This window comes from Chiloscyllium plagiosum, unplaced genomic scaffold (genome assembly GCF_037043375.1).
Source record: "Chiloscyllium plagiosum isolate Xiang-an unplaced genomic scaffold, Cpla_swu_hap1 HiC_scaffold_19, whole genome shotgun sequence".
NCBI classification, from domain to species: Eukaryota; Metazoa; Chordata; class Chondrichthyes; order Orectolobiformes; family Hemiscylliidae; genus Chiloscyllium; species Chiloscyllium plagiosum.
The window spans coordinates 256,165-271,463 of NW_028270157.1; the positions used below are offsets into that span (position 1 = coordinate 256,165).

Sequence of the window (15,299 nt, forward strand, 5' to 3'; positions counted from 1 at the left end):
GTGGGAGCTTAGGAACGTGTCTGACATTCCCAACTCTTACACTTGCAAGAAGTGTGTCCAGCTGCAGCTCTTGTTTGACCACATGACGACTCTGGAGCTGTGGATGGACTCACTGTGGAGCATCCGCGATGTGAGGAGGTCGTGGATAGCATGTTTGGCGAGCTGGTCACACCGCAGGTTAGAATTGCTGAGGGAGACAGTGAATGGGTGACCAAAAGACAAAAAGAGTAGGAAGGCAGTGCAGGTGTCCCCTGAGGTCATCTCCCTCCAAAACAGGTATACCGTTTTGGATACTGTTGGGAGAGATGGCTCACAGGGGAGGGCAGTTGTCAAGATCATGGCACCATGACTGGCACTATTGTTCAGAAGAGCAGGAAAAAAAAGACTCGCAGGACCATAGTCATAGGGGATTCTATTGAGAGAGGTGTAGATAGGCGTTTCTGTGGCCAAAAAAGGGACTCCCGGATGGTATGTTGCCTCCCAGGTGCTCGGGTCAGGGATGTCACCGATCGTCTGCAGAGCATTCTAAAAGGGATATAGGCACCAACGATACAAGTAGAAAACAAGATGAGGTCCTGAAAGAAGAATCCAGGGAGCTAGGAGAGAAGTTAAAAAGGAGAACCTCTAAAAAGTAATGATCTCAGTATTACTACCAGCGCAACATGCTAGCCAGCAAAGAAATGAAAAAATAGGCAGGATGAACACATGTCTTGAGAGATGGTGTAGGAGGGAGGGGTTCAGATTTGTTGGAAATTAGGACCGGTTCTGGGGAAGGTGGGACTATTACAAAATGGACGGTCTATGTCTGAAACAGACCAGAACCAATGTCCCTGGTGGAGTTTTTACTACTGCTGTTGGGAGGTTTTAAACTAATGTGGCAGGGGACTGGGAACCAGAAGCGAAGACAAGTAGGCAGCGAGGTGGAGACTGGAGACTAAGAATCATGAAGATAGCATTAATAAAGGGAAGTATAGGCAGAGAGCAGATGAGCACAAAAGAACCGCTGGCCTGAAATGCATCTACTTTAATGCAAGGAGTATAGTGTGTAAGGCAGATCGGTGCCTGGGAGTATGACATTATTGCCATCACAGAGACTTGGTTGAAGGAAGGGCATGATTTGATGATTGGAACATTTTGTTGCCAGGATATAGATGCTTCAGACAGGAAGGGAAGTAAAAAGGGAGGGGGGGGTGGAGTTGCATTGCTGGTCAGGGATGATACCACGACTGTGCTAAAGGAGGACACTATGGAGGTCTTGGGTGGTGAGACATTATGGGTGAAGCTGAGAAATAAGAAGGGTGCAGTTAATTGTTGGGGCTGTATTACAGTGCGTGTGAGGTAGAAGAACAAATAGGTAAACAGATTATGGCAAGATGTGGAGGCAATAGGGTATGGTGATGGGAGATTTTAATTTTCCCAACATTGACTGAGATACACTTGTCAGAGGTCTGAATGGGGTAGAATTTGTAAGCAGCGTCCAGGAGAGTTTTCTAGAGCAATATGTCAGTAGTCCGGCGAGGGAAGGGGCCATATTGGACTGGTACTGGAGAACAAGCCAGGACAGGTGGGAGATGTTGCGGTGGGGGATTTCTTTGGGAACAGTGACCACAATTCTCTAAGTCTTAGAATACTCGTAGATAAAGAAGAGTGTGGTCCTACGGGAAGAGTACTAAACTGGGCCAAGGCCAATTATATCAAAATTAGGCAGGAACTCAAATGCGGATTGGACACAGCGATTTGAAGGGAAGCCCACATTTGATGAGAGAGGCTTTCAAAGATAGGTTAAAGACAATGCAGGATAGGCATGTCCCATTGAAAGCAAAAGATAGGAAGGGCAAGATTCGTGAACAGTGGATAACAGGAGAAATTGTATGATTAGCCAAGAGGAAAAAAGGGAAGCGTAAATAAGGTCTAGGCAGCTAAGAACAGAACGAATCCTGGAAGAATATCAGAAGAGTAGGACAAGTGTTAAACAAGGAACCAAGCAGGCATGAAATAGCTTTAGCAAGCAGAATTAAGGAGAATCCCAAAGCATTTTATTCTTCTACAAGAAGCAAGCGGGTAACTAGAGAAAGGATTGGTCCACTAAAGGATAATGAAGGAAGGCTGTGTGTTGAACCGGAGAGAATGGGTGAGATTCTGAATGATTACTTTGCATCAGTGTTCACGGAGGAGAGGAACATGATGAATGTTGAGATTAGAGATAAAAGTTTGATTAGTCTGGATCACATTGACATATGTAGGGAAGATGTGTTGGGTAGGCTCGAGGTTATTAAGGTGGACATATCCCCAGGACCGGATGGGATCTATCAGAGGTTGCTGAGGGAGGCGAGAGGGGAAACAGCTGGGACCCTGACATATCTTTGTGGCATCCTTAAATACAGGTGAGGTGCCAGAGGACTGGAAGGTTGCTCATGTTGTCCCCCTATACAAGAAGAGTAGTAGGGATATCCCAGGTAACTACAGACCAGTGAGCCTGATGTCAGTAGTGGGAAAGTTGCTGGAGAGGGTACTGAGGGCAACATTGTTTTGTATGGGGGAAGATTGTGCCTTACCAACTTAGAGTTCTTTGAGGAAGTGACCAAGTTGATAGATGAAGAAAGGGCTGTTGATATCATAGACATGGACTTTAGTAAGGCATTTGATAAGGTTCCCCCTGGTAGACTTTTGTCTAGCTCGGTGGACAAAGAACTGGCTGAGTAACAGGAGACAGAGTACTGGTTGAAGGGAGTTTTTCAAAATGGAGAAAGGTGGTGTTCCGCAGCAGTCAGCGTTGGGGCCACTGTTTGCAATATACACAAATGATCTGAAAGAGGGCACTGTTGGTATGAACAGCAAGTTTGCAGATGACACGAAGATTGGTGGAGTAGCAGAAAGCATAAGGGACTGTCAAAAAATACAGGAGGATATAGATTGACTGGAGAGTTGGGCGGAAAAGTGGCAGATGGATTTTAATCCAGACAAATGTGTGGGGATGCATTTTGGGAAGTCTAATTCTAGAGCGGATTATACAATGAACCGAAGAGCCTTGGGAAAAGTTGATGGGCAGAGAGATCTGGGAGTGCAGGTCCATTGTACCCTGAAGGTTGCTGCACAGGTGGATAGAGTGGTCAAGGCGGCATATAGTATGATTGCCTTCACTGGATGAGTATTGAGTATAACAGCTGGCAAGTCATGTTAACATTGTACAAGACATTGGTTTGGCCACATTAGAATACTATGTACAGTTCTGGTCGCCACATTACCAAAAGGATGTGGATGCTTTGGAGAGGATGCAGAGAAGGTTTACGAGGATGTTGCCTGGTATGGAAGGTGCTAGCTATGATGAGGGGTTGAGTAGGTTAGGTTTATTTTCATTAGAAAAAAGGAGATTGAGAGGGAGACCTGATTGAGGTTTATAAAATCATGAAAGGTACAGACAGGTTGGATAGAAATAAGCTTTTTCCCAGGGTGAAGGATTCCATAACGAGGGGTCACTCTTTCAAGGCGGGAGGTGGAAAGTTTAAGTGGGATACATGCAGCAAGTACTACACACAGAGGGTGATGGATGTCTGGAACGCATTGCCAACGGAGATGGTAGAGGCAGGCACTGTAGATTCATTTAAGATGCGCCTGGACACAAATGCATGAGTAGGTGGGGAGCAGAGGGATACAGATGCTTAGGAATTGATCGACAGGTTTAGACAGTACATTTGGGTCGACTCAGGCTTGGAGGGCCGAAGGGCCTGTTCCTGGGCTGTAAATTTTCTTTGTTCTTTGCTGTTTATTTCAGTCACATGACAAGGGGGAACTAACAGGCAGCAGAAATCTTGACAGTTTTAGTTTGGAATAAAAGCACATCAACTCTACTAGAATTCATTTGCCAACATCCATCGCCAGATTTCAGTGCTAGCCCTATAGCAACAGACCAACCCTGCTCCCAGCTTTGGTACTACCAGCAGAACCCATCCCGTTCCTAGATTTACAAAAATTTTTTGGAAACTATGCTGTTGGTTCCACATTGCAACAATGCCAATCACAGCAAGCACTAAGTGGGTGGGAAAAGGCAGCACTGTCAAGGGTAGGAATGTAGATCAACATGCAATGCATTCTTAGTGGAATTATTTTTATCATGCAATTTTTCAGGAACAGAGTAGATGTGCTAATTGAGGGACTGTAAGTAGACATTTTAGGGGAGTTTAGGAGGTTACAATACTATCCACCTTTGCAAGATAAAGAAACCAGTTCCAGCCTCCACGTTTAAAAATCAGAATAGTCACAAACACTATTCAGACAAGGAGGGAAAAAATAAGTATCTTTGTACCCTCATCTCAGTCACTGCCAGAAATCTGGTGAAGTCTTTCACTGAACAAGATACTAAATTAGAATCATCTGTGTACAGAACACTTAACACAAAGATCATCCTTTCTTCTTGCTCAAATGTTAATCCAGAGAAGACGGCTTTTAATATAGAGTTACTGTAACTGTAGTATTTTGCTTTTGACCAAACTAACATCAGGAGCAAGAACAGGCTATTCAGTCTTTCAAGTCTGCTCTATATTGCAACAAAATCATCTGACGTTCTGCATTAACTCTGCTGTCTAATTCCTATATCATATTTTCCTTTGAGTTTAAATATATACAAATCTAGTCCTCAACTCAACAACCAAACCAAGTTAAAATATTTAAGAACCATACAGTACAGAAATGGACCCTTCAGCTCAACTCATCCTTGAGTGAAGAAATTTCTCATCCTAATCCCCAATGGTTGACCCTTTTGTTTTATTTATTTGGAGGTGGTCATTGCTGTGTCTGGAGTCACATGTAGGCATTACTGAACCAAAAGGATTTCCCTGACAAGCTACAATCTCATGGTCATTATTTGACTCAAGTCCAGAATTTTATTAATTTCAATTCTATCATGGTGCGATTCAAACCCAGGTCCCCTGGACATTAACTGGACATCTGGATTAATAGCCAAACTATACCATCAGTTGGCCATCACCTCATTGGGAGTATCTTACTGAGTATCCAGTGTGCCTCCAGTTTGAGAGAAACTGCCATTTGGGGCTAACATTTACAGTGCTAGAATTTCACATATCTTCTGTCAGCTCATTTTTGTCTCCATAGAGCAAATACAAGGACACATGGTTGGTGCTGTCAAAAACAGTTCAACAACAACTGTTATAAGAAAACAAGACCAGAAAGATCACTTTTCTCTGCACATTTTCAGTAGCAAGGCTAAACTAATTATAGGCAGAGACTAGTCTGTGGTGGGTTCACAAGGAATTGGAGACATTCTTATTCTGCATTACTTACTCCATTATTTTACAAACCACCAAGGAACCTGCTGGATTTCATAAGGCAGAAGTGATGCCTTAAGAAAGTGATTTTAAGAATAATAAATGGACGATCACAAAAAATGTTTAAAAACTCAACTTCACATGCACGAAGAGAGTTTATCTTGAAATAGGCATAAAGGAGTCAAAAAAACGAGGAAAAAGAAACAATACAACAGCAAGCCACATAAATTAGTCTCCAGAAAATATCCATCAGAAAACCTAAAACAATGACAAGCATCTAGCTTTTTCTGAAAGGCCACAGGAAAGGAAAGAAAATATTGTCATCTTAAAGGAAGAAATTTAAAAGAAAAGTAAAATTGAGAGATGCAAAGAAAACTTCAGATGACATCAAATGAGATTTTAAAAATTTAAGCTGCCTATAATTCCAAAAACGCACATCCCAGATGGCCTCCTTCTTCAAGGACCGCAATTTCCCCCCCGACGTGATCGACGATGCCCTCCACCGCATCTCTTCCACTTCCCGATCCTCCGCCCTTGAACCCCGCCCCTCCAACCACCACCAGGACAGAACCCCACTGGTCCTCACCTACCACCCCACTAACCTCCATGTACAGCGCATCATCCGCCGTCATTTCCGCCACCTCCAAACGGACCCCACCACCAAGGATATATTTCCCTCCCCTCCCCTATCAGCATTCCGTAAAGACCACTCCCTCCGTGACTCCCTCGTCAGATCCACACCCCCCACCAACCCAACCTCCACTCCCGGCACCTTCCCCTGCAACCGCAGGAGGTGCAAGACTTGCGCCCACACCTCCCCTCTCACCTCCCTCCAAGGCACCAAAGGAAACTTCCATATCCGCCACAGATTCACCTGTACCTCCACACATATCATCTATTGCATCCTCTGTACCCGATGTGGCCTCCTCTATATTGGGGAGACAGGCCGCCTACTTGCGAAGCGTTTCAGAGAACACCTCTGGGACACCCGGACCAACCAACCCAACCACCCTGTAGCTCAACATGTCAATTCCCCCTCCCACTCCACCAAGGATATGCAGGTCTTTGGACTCCTCCATCGTCAGACCACAGCGAAACGACGGTTGGAGGAAGAACGCCTCATCTTCCGGCTAGGAACCCTCCAACCACAAGGGATGAACTCGGATTTCACCAGTTTCCTCATTTCCCCTCCCCCCAGCCTGTCTCAGTCAAATCCATCAAATTCAGCACCGCCTCCCTAACCTGCAATCTTCTTCCCGACCTCTCCGCCCCCACCCCAATCTGTCCTATCACCCTCACCTTGACCTTTTTCCACCTATCACATTTCCGACGCCCCTCCCCCAAGTCCCTCCTCTTTACCTTTTATCTTAGCCTGCTGGACAAACTTTCCTCATTCCTGAAGAAGGGCTAATGCCCGAAACGTCGATTCTCCTGTTCCCTAGATGCTGCCTGACCTGCTGCGCTTCTCCAGCAACACATTTCCATCTATAATTCCAAATTACTGAGCAAAAGTTTGAGGGATCATTAACACTTAGTGAAATCCAAATATTAAAAAAAAGTCAGAATTTCACTTTTTAAAAAAGTAAAAACTGTACAGAGTTTGCCATGTATTAAATAATGCATGGTGATCGATGGGGGCAGTGGAGAGAGAGCAAGCGAGAGGACGAACAATTAAACCAGCATCATCACTGAACTAGTAATGCAGGGAACAAGTGTGAAGACAGGTTTGAAACCCACTGTGGCAGCTGGTTTGATTCTGGATTAGTGGTGCTGGAAGCAATTCAGGCAGCATCCGAGGACCGGCAAAATCGACGTTTCGGGCAAAAGCCAGCTGGTTTGATTAACAGGTCTATAAAACAATACTAGTCTCAGTAAATGTGTCATTAACATACAATTAATTGGAATTTAAAAACCCATCTGGTTCACTAATGCTAAAGAGCATTAGTGAGGAAATCCACTTGCTTACAATGGTCTAGCCTACAACCATAACCACTACAATGCGGTTGACCCTTATCTTCTCATTTAAGTTCAAGGGATAATTAGGGATGACCATCAAACGCTGGTCTTACCGTGTCTCAGTGAAGAAAGAAAAAAAAGAACCATCATGCTCTGGTTTATTAACTCAAGCTAATTTTCCCAGGCAACTGTTTGAGGGCATTTCAGACAACATAAATATTGAAGAACCTGATGGGGAGTATGACTTAGGCAAAGGGAATAAAACTTTCAAAACAAGAAACCATATCACTGCTAATGCCTCAAACTAGAGTTGCGCAAATTGCAAGATAGCTTCACTCCAAAGATCTTGCAATTCATGCCAATTTCAAGTCCCACAGTTAAGTTACTCACCCTGTTCAGCTATCTGGGCTTTTTGTTAAAGACTGATTGTAGCCTTCAAACCCAAAAAGGCAACTTTTATATCCCACCCGTGCCTTTAAGTGAAAATAATTACATAAGTTACACTCTGCTACTAATGCACCATTTTACACACAGCAAGATTCCATCAATAAAATGGACCATTGCTTAGCCCATTTTTGGTAGTGTTCATCATGCAAAATAGGTTAACCAAGATGCCAAAAACACCATTCTACATCAGAAACTTTCACCTTTTACCACACAAACAGCAATACCACTGATTAAGGCTATACAGAATAGTCTGTTCTGGCACCTCCACATCAGAATAGTCTGATAGTCAAACATTCAGTACTGCAGTATCATCCTTGTATCATAACTGAAACATACGTGCAAGACTAGTCCTTTTTACAAGCATTCATTTTCACAGCAATATCCTGAGTTGATGAACAATAACCATTCACTAGAAATGCTAGATAAACCATTTTTGTCTGGCAGAAGTCTTAAGCAGGCTGGACAGTAATTACTGGTTGATAAATAACCAGTCTTTCTTGTATTATTTTTAAAAAGTAAATTTGCAAAAAAAAAGCCTTTCACCCCATTCATGAAAAACAATTTCAGACCTGTTAGCAGTCAATGCTTCTGCACAACTAGATAAGATGCATCTGTAGACACTAATCAGGTAGCGTTTATTATCAAAATCATTGAGAGCTGGTTATAACTGGGTGTGGAATACAGAGATATAACGGTGCTTAGCGCTGAGGAAACGTGCTGTCTCAGGGGATAAATGAAGGATTTATTCTGAGCCCACCATCTCTCCCCGAACTCCAGGGGAGAGGGAGGGAGCGTCCACCTTCCCCCACCCCCCAGGCCCAAAGCCGCCCACACCCGGGTCCCGGGGAGGGGGAAAGCCCGGGCGACAGCCCAACAGCATCTGCGCCACAGACCGGACCTCAGCCCCGGGCCCAGCCGCTTGGCGGCTCCGAGCTGCCGCCACGTGTTGCCGGGGTGGGCCGAGCCCGGGTCTAGGGCCTCTCTCTGACCACAGGCCGAGCCTGTTCGGGGAAGCACAGGGCATCCCGCGCAGGACAGGCCCGAGCAGCGCAACAATGCCCGAGCCCGGGAGCGGACATCGCGACACAAGCAGCAAATTGAGGCCCCGGCCCCGGGCTGAGGACAGGGAGGCGACCCAGCCCGAGCACCTTGTGGGACGGTCACCGGGGTGTTCACCCCGCCCGGCCCAGGCCCAGGCCCAGGCCCCGGGTGCACACACACCGCTGTTTATTTAGCCCGCACCCCCAGGGGACACATACCTGTCTCTGTGTGCGTCCCTCGGTGTCTCCGCGGTACAGAGCCGCTCTCTCTGATGGCGCTAAAGGAGGAGCGCGGCCGCCGATTGGTTGGATATAACCAGCGGGGGCGCGCACTGTGGACCGCCCTCTACGTGCGCGGGAACGCGTACGCGCATCCGACGCGGCCGAGAACAGCTGTCCCCCCCAACCACGTGACAAAGGAGCAACGCTCCGAACCCGACTGACTCCGAGTGAACCTGTTGGTGTTGTGTGATTTTTAACTTTGCACAACCCGCCCACACCGGCTCCTCCACAGCATCACTACGATCTTTCAATTGACTTCGTGAGAGACAATTAAACCTGGACATGCTGGAATCCCAACTAATCAGGCAGGAGGCTGGAGGAACACAGCAAGGCAGGCAGCATCAGGAGGGAGAGGAACACAGCAAGGCAGGCAGTATCAGGAGGGAGAGGAACACAGCAAGGCAGGCAGCATCAGGAGGGAGAGGAACACAGCAAGGCAGGCAGCATCAGGAGGGAGAGGAACACAGCAAGGCAGGCAGCATCAGGAGGGAGAGGAACACAGCAAGGCAGGCAGTATCAGGAGGGAGAGGAACACAGCAAGGCAGGCAGCATCAGGAGGGAGAGGGAACACAGCAAGGCAGGCAGCATCAGAACGGAGAGGGACACAGCAAGGCAGGTAGCATCAGGAGGGAGAGGAACACAGCAAAGCAGGCAGCATCAGAACGGAGAGGGACACAGCAAGGCAGGTAGCATCAGGAGGGAGAGGAACACAGCAAAGCAGGCAGCATCAGGAGGGAGAGGGACACAGCAAAGCAGGCAGCATCAGAACGGAGAGGGACACAGCAAGGCAGGCAGCATCAGGAGGGAGAGGGACAGAGCAAGGCAGGCAGCATCAGGAGGGAGAGGCACACAGCAAGGCAGGCAGCATCACGAGAGAGTGGAACACAGCAAGGCAGGCAGCATCAAGAGGGAGAGGGACAGAGCAAGGCAGGCAGCATCAGAAGGGAGAGGCACACAGAAAGGCAGGCAGCATCACGAGAGAGTGGAACACAGCAAGGCAGGCAGCATCAGGAGGGAGAGGGACAGAGCAAGGCAGGCAGCATCAGGAGGGAGAGGATCACAGCAAGGCAGGCAGCATCAGGAGGGAGAGGAACACAGCAAGGCAGGCAGCATCAGGAGGGAGAGGAACACAGCAAGGCAGGCAGCATCAGAACGGAGAGGGACACAGCAAGGCAGGCAGCATCAGGAGGGAGAGGATCACAGCAAGGCAGGCAGCATCACGAGAGAGAGGAACACAGCAAGGCAGGCAGCATCAGGAGGGAGAGGAACACAGCAAGACAGGCAGCATCAGGAGGGAGAGGATCACAGCAAGGCAGGCAGCATCAGGAGGGAGAGAAACACAGCAAGGCAGGCAGCATCAGGAGGGAGAGGAACACAGCAAGGCAGGCAGCATCAGGAGGGAGAGGAACACAGCAAGGCAGGCAGCATCAGGAGGGAGAGGGACAGAGCAAGGCAGGCAGCATCAGAACGGAGAGGGACACAGCAAGGCAGGCAGCATCAGGAGGGAGAGGCACACAGCAAGGCAGGCAGCATCACGAGAGAGTGGAACACAGCAAGGCAGTCAGCATCAGGAGGGAGAGGGACAGAGCAAGGCAGGCAGCATCAGGAGGGAGAGGATCACAGCAAGGCAGGCAGCATCAGGAGGGAGAGGAACACAGCAAGGCAGGCAGCATCAGAACGGAGAGGGACACAGCAAGGCAGGCAGCATCAGGAGGGAGAGGATCACAGCAAGGCAGGCAGCATCACTAGAGAGAGAAACACAGCAAGGCAGGCAGCATCAGGAGGGAGAGGAACACAGCAAGGCAGGCAGCATCAGGAGGGAGAGGAACACAGCAAGGCAGGCAGCATCAGGAGGGAGAGGGACAGAGCAAGGCAGGCAGCATCAGAATGGAGAGGGACACAGCAAGGCAGGCAGCATCAGGAGGGAGAGGATCACAGCAAGGCAGGCAGCATCAGGAGGGAGAGGATCACAGCAAGGCAGGCAGCATCAGGAGGGAGAGGATCACAGCAAGGCAGGCAGCATCAGAACGGAGAGGGACACAGCAAGGCAGGCAGCATCAGGAGGGAGAGGGCCAGAGCAAGGCAGGCAGCAACAGGAGGGAGAGGATCACAGCAAGGCAGGCAGCATCAGGAGGGAGAGGAACACAGCAAGGCAGGCAGCATCAGAACGGAGAGGGACACAGCAAGGCAGGCAGCATCAGGAGGGAGAGGATCACAGCAAGGCAGGCAGCATCAGGAGGGAGAGGAACACAGCAAGACAGGCAGCATCAGGAGGGAGAGGATCACAGCAAGGCAGGCAGCATCAGGAGGGAGAGGATCACAGCAAGGCAGGCAGCATCAGGAGGGAGAGGATCACAGCAAGGCAGGCAGCATCAGGAGGGAGAGAAACACAGCAAGGCAGGCAGCATCAGGAGGGAGAGGAACACAGCAAGGCAGGCAGCATCAGGAGGGAGAGGAACACAGCAAGGCAGGCAGCATCAGAACGGAGAGGGACACAGCAAGGCAGGCAGCATCAGAACGGAGAGGATCACAGCAAGGCAGGCAGCATCAGGAGGGAGAGGAACACAGCAAGGCAGGCAGCATCAGAACGGAGAGGGACACAGCAAGGCAGGCAGCATCAGGAGGGAGAGGATCACAGCAAGGCAGGCAGCATCAGGAGGGAGAGGATCACAGCAAGGCAGGCAGCATCAGGAGGGAGAGGATCACAGCAAGGCAGGCAGCATCAGGAGGGAGAGGAACACAGCAAGGCAGGCAGCATCAGAACGGAGAGGGACACAGCAAGGCAGGCAGCATCAGGAGGGAGAGGATCACAGCAAGGCAGGCAGCATCACGAGAGAGAGGAACACAGCAAGGCAGGCAGCATCAGGAGGGAGAGGAACACAGCAAGGCAGGCAGCATCAGAACGGAGAGGGACACAGCAAGGCAGGCAGCATCAGGAGGGAGAGGATCACAGCAAGGCAGGCAGCATCACGAGAGAGAGGAACACAGCAAGGCAGGCAGCATCAGGAGGGAGAGGAACACAGCAAGACAGGCAGCATCAGGAGGGAGAGGATCACAGCAAGGCAGGCAGCATCAGGAGGGAGAGAAACACAGCAAGGCAGGCAGCATCAGGAGGGAGAGGAACACAGCAAGGCAGGCAGCATCAGGAGGGAGAGGAACACAGCAAGGCAGGCAGCATCAGAACGGAGAGGGACACAGCAAGGCAGGCAGCATCAGGAGGGAGAGGGACAGAGCAAGGCAGGCAGCATCAGGAGGGAGAGGATCACAGCAAGGCAGGCAGTATCACGAGAGAGCGGAACACAGCAAGGCAGGCAGCATCAGGAGGGAGAGGGACAGAGCAAGGCAGGCAGCATCAGGAGGGAGAGGATCACAGCAAGGCAGGCAGCATCAGGAGGGAGAGGAACACAGCAAGGCAGGCAGCATCAGAACGGAGAGGGACACAGCAAGGCAGGCAGCATCAGGAGGGAGAGGATCACAGCAAGGCAGGCAGCATCAGAACGGAGAGGGACACAGCAAGGCAGGCAGCATCAGGAGGGAGAGGATCACAGCAAGGCAGGCAGCATCACGAGAGAGAGGAACACAGCAAGGCAGGCAGCATCAGAACGGAGAGGGACACAGCAAGGCAGGCAGCTACAGGAGGGAGAGGATCACAGCAAGGCAGGCAGCATCACGAGAGAGAGGAACACAGCAAGGCAGGCAGCATCAGGAGGGAGAGGAACACAGCAAGACAGGCAGCATCAGGAGGGAGAGGATCACAGCAAGGCAGGCAGCATCAGGAGGGAGAGAAACACAGCAAGGCAGGCAGCATCAGGAGGGAGACGAACACAGCAAGGCAGGCAGCATCAGGAGGGAGAGGAACACAGCAAGGCAGGCAGCATCAGGAGGGAGAGGGACAGAGCAAGGCAGGCAGCATCAGAACGGAGAGGGACACAGCAAGGCAGGCAGCATCAGGAGGGAGAGGCACACAGCAAGGCAGGCAGCATCATGTGAGAGTGGAACACAGCAAGGCAGGCAGCATCAGGAGGGAGAGGGACAGAGCAAGGCAGGCAGCATCAGGAGGGAGAGGATCACAGCAAGGCAGGCAGCATCAGGAGGGAGAGGAACACAGCAAGGCAGGCAGCATCAGAACGGAGAGGGACACAGCAAGGCAGGCAGCATCAGGAGGGAGAGGATCACAGCAAGGCAGGCGGCATCACGAGAGAGAGGAACACAGCAAGGCAGTCAGCATCAGGAGGGAGAGGAACACAGCAAGACAGGCACCATCAGTAGGAAGAGGATCACAGCAAGGCAGGCAGCATCAGGAGGGAGAGAAACACAGCAAGGCAGGCAGCATCAGGAGGGAGAGGAACACAGCAAGGCAGGCAGCATCAGGAGGGAGAGGAACACAGCAAGGCAGGCAGCATCAGGAGGGAGAGGGACACAGCAAGGCAGGCGGCATCAGAACGGAGAGGAACACAGCAAGGCAGGCAGCATCAGAACGGAGAGGGACACAGCAAGGCAGGCAGCATCAGGAGGGAGAGGATCACAGCAAGGCAGGCAGCATCACGAGAGAGAGGGACACAGCAAGGCAGGCAGCATCAGGAGGGAGAGGGACACAGCAAGGCAGGCAGCATCAGGAGGGAGAGGATCACAGCAAGGCAGGCAGCATCACGAGAGAGAGGAACGCAGCAAGGCAGGCAGCATCAGGAGGGAGAGGGACACAGCAAGGCAGGCAGCATCAGGAGGGAGAGGAACACAGCAAGGCAGGCAGCAACAGGGGGGGAGAGGGAACACAGCAAGGCAGGCAGCATCAGGAGGGAGAGGAACACAGCAAGGCAAGCAGCAACAGGGGGGAGAGGGAACACAGCAAGGCAGGCAGCATCAGGAGGGAGAGGATCACAGCAAGGCAGGCAGCATCAGGAGGGAGAGGAACACAGCAAGGTAGGCAGCAACAGGAGGGAGAGGAACACAGCAAGGCAGGCAGCATCAGAACGGAGAGGGACACAGCAAGGCAGGCAGCATGAGGAGGGAGAGGGACAGAGCAAGGCAGGCAGCATCAGGAGAGAGAGGAACACAGCAAGGCAGGCAGCATCAGGAGGGAGAGGAATACAGCAAGACAGGCAGCATCAGGAGGGAGAGGATCACAGCAGGCAGGCAGCATCACGAGAGAGTGGAACACAGCAAGGCAGGCAGCATCAGGAGGGAGAGGGCCAGAGCAAGGCAGGCAGCAACAGGAGGGAGAGGATCACAGCAAGGCAGGCAGCATCAGGAGGGAGAGGAACACAGCAAGGCAGGCAGCATCAGAACGGAGAGGGACACAGCAAGGCAGGCAGCATCAGGAGGGAGAGGATCACAGCAAGGCAGGCAGCATCAGGAGGGAGAGGAACACAGCAAGGCAGGCAGCATTAGGAGGGAGAGGGACAGAGCAAGGCAGGCAGCATCAGGAGGGAGAGGAACACAGCAAGGCAGGCAGCAACAGGAGGGAGAGGGAACACAGCAAGGCAGGCAGCATCAGGAGGGAGAGGATCACAGCAAGGCAGGCAGCAACAGGAGGGAGAGGAACACAGCAAGGCAGGCAGCATCAGAACGGAGAGGGACACAGCAAGGCAGGCAGCATCTGGAGGGAGAGGGACAGAGCAAGGCAGGCAGCATCAGGAGGGAGAGGATCACAGCAAGGCAGGCAGCAACAGGAGGGAGAGGAACACAGCAAGGCAGGCAGCATCAGAACGGAGAGGGACACAGCAAGGCAGGCAGCATCACGAGAGAGCGGAACACAGCAAGGCAGGCAGCATCAGGAGGGAGAGGGACAGAGCAAGGCAGGCAGCATCAGGAGGGAGAGGATCACAGCAAGGCAGGCAGCATCAGGAGGGAGAGGAACACAGCAAGGCAGGCAGCATCAGAACGGAGAGGGACACAGCAAGGCAGGCAGCATCAGGAGGGAGAGGATCACAGCAAGGCAGGCAGCATCACGAGAGAGAGGAACACAGCAAGGCAGGCAGCATCAGGAGGGAGAGGAACACAGCAAGACAGGCAGCATCAGGAGGGAGAGGATCACAGCAAGGCAGGCAGCATCACGAGAGAGTGGAACACAGCAAGGCAGGCAGCATCAGGAGGGAGAGGGACAGAGCAAGGCAGGCAGCATCAGGAGGGAGAGGAACACAGCAAGGCAGGCAGCATCAGAACGGAGAGGGACACAGCAAGGCAGGCAGCATCAGGAGGGAGAGGATCACAGCAAGGCAGGCAGCATCACGAGAGAGAGGAACACAGCAAGGCAGGCAGCATCAGGAGGGAGAGGAACACAGCAAGATAGGCA

At 51.2% G+C, this 15,299-nt stretch overlaps 1 protein-coding gene across 1 annotated transcript in view; it reads right to left on the minus strand.

The window, feature by feature from the left end:
- The window catches only part of nap1l1 (nucleosome assembly protein 1-like 1), a 101,813-nt gene extending 92,763 nt beyond the window's left edge, over positions 1-9,050 (minus strand). The window contains exon 1 of the mRNA XM_087996945.1: positions 8,945-9,050. The gene's annotated coding sequence lies outside the window, so the exon portion shown is untranslated. The remainder of the gene's footprint in view (positions 1-8,944) is intronic.
- Positions 9,051-15,299: the final 6,249 nt, after the last annotated feature.